General features: G+C 39.6%; 1 protein-coding gene across 1 annotated transcript in view; it reads left to right on the forward strand.

The window, feature by feature from the left end:
* Nucleotides 1–1,719: 1,719 nt before the first annotated feature.
* Nucleotides 1,720–1,967, forward strand: part of LOC102261463 (spindlin-2B) — a 1,980-nt gene continuing 1,732 nt past the window's right edge. Inside the window, exon 1 of the mRNA XM_005885029.2 lies at nucleotides 1,720–1,742. The gene's annotated coding sequence lies outside the window, so the exon portion shown is untranslated. The remainder of the gene's footprint in view (nucleotides 1,743–1,967) is intronic.

Here is a 1,967-nt window from a genome sequence, read left to right on the forward strand (position 1 = left end):
GTTATCTTTGTCCATATTACAAGGGCAGGCAAATGAGCTATGTTGGTCCCAATCAAAGCAGAGCACAATTTTGATCAAAAGTTGCTGTAACTAATATAATATAGAAGGTCAAATGGAATTTTAAAAAGTTGCTGTAAAGAGCTGCTCTCCGTTACTATACACGAATAAGGATGCATATACTCCCAAAGTTGTCAACAACCATATTATAACATAAACTTCAGGATAAAACTGACATGAGAGAAAATAGAAGACAGAACCCAACTTGGTTTTTGGTGGCATCACTGAGTATATTCATTCATTAGGGCTGCCATAAAAAAGCATGACAGACTCAGTGGCTTACACAACACAAATTTATCTTGTCACAGTTCTGGAAGCTAGGTGTCTAAGGTCAAGGTGTCTCCAGGGTTGACTTTTTTCTGAGGCCTCTCTCCTTGACTTGTATATAGCTTTCTTCTCCCTCTGTACTCACATGCTCATTCTATGTGTATCTGAGCTCTAATCTCTTCTCAGAAGGACACCACTAATACTATATTAAGACCAACATATGTGACCCCATTTTACCTTAATTACCTCTTTAAAAGCACTATCTCCAAACAGTTTCACATTCTGAGGTACTGGGAGCTAGGACTTCAACATATGAATTTGGAGGGGACAGAGTCAGCCCACACCCTGAGCACTTGGACTAAGTCTAATCTATCAGATTTTTCAAATAAGTAGCCAATAAATTCCTTTTACTTTAAATCATTTCTTTTCCCTTATGCGCCTTACACACAGGCTCACCATTTCTCTCCACTAATACTAGCAGCGAATATTTTAGCAGCCGATGGTCACGTCATTAGTCTTGGACTGACTTGTTTGGTGTGTGCAACAGGAAATATTTCGCTTTCGGAGAATAAGAAAAATAGGTTTATTTGTGTTATGCTTATTAATTTGTGCAGTTATTCAGTGTCTGGTAAGTTAATGTTCAGGAAAAAAATATTAATTTTATTAAAATGTTCTATTATTTTAGGTTAACAATGACTCATTTATTTCAGCCCTTTGTATTCAGCATATCTCTAGCGAAATAAACCTACGTTCCTATGAAAATTGAAGCTTTTGTTTTTTTGTGGCCCACGTAAGCTTAAACCTTGTTTATTTGGCCCGTGTTAGCCTTTGAGTTTGACAGGCTTGTCTTACAGGATTATGCTGTACTATGGACGAAAAATTATAAATAACAAAAAAGGATATAAAAAAGATTCAAAATGGATGCCATTTTTTGCAAAACTAGATATGGTTTGTTAGACGTTGCAATTACATTCAAGAATAACTCTCTAAGTTAAGCCTTATTTTTCCAGAATTAGGTCTGCAAATCTAAAAGAAGCCTACCCCTGCTTTCAGGAAACTCTTATGATGGGGATTTCTGTGTATGTGTATACAAAGAATTATGTCTGTGTGTTGTGATTGGGTAGAGGTATATAATTGGGATTGTGTGTTTGCTAATATGCCTATCTGCAAATATCTAGAGGAAATGTGCATATGAATGCACGTACAAGTATTTGCGCATGCATATAAAGATTTCTGTAGCCATATAAGTTTCGAGAAAGGTAAGGTATTTCTGTGTGAATATGTGTGCATGCAAAAATGTGAGGAATGTGTTAAGAATGGAAAACCACTCTGGCAGGGAATTGAGGGGTGGAGCTAGAGAACCAGGGAGGGTGGAGGTGGGGAGGGGAAGAAGAAAGGAGCGCCAACAGGTCACACAGGTACGAATTTGGGAACTGGGGAGAAGTCTAGGCTCTTTTCCTAGGCAAGAAAGGCTGCCGGTGCAGTGAATAGCAAGACGGGGAGGCCTCTTTACTAAGCGGAAAACTAAGAGGATATTCGCATGCGGAAAGGGGGAGGAGACTGCTGCAACTGTAGCGACTGGTGGGATCCCAATGTGGCAGAGGGGCCTCTGCCGCCGACCTGAGGCTGAGGGTCCGCGAGCA

This window comes from Myotis brandtii, unplaced genomic scaffold (assembly GCF_000412655.1).
Source record: "Myotis brandtii unplaced genomic scaffold, ASM41265v1 scaffold889, whole genome shotgun sequence".
Taxonomy (NCBI): domain Eukaryota; kingdom Metazoa; phylum Chordata; class Mammalia; order Chiroptera; family Vespertilionidae; genus Myotis; species Myotis brandtii.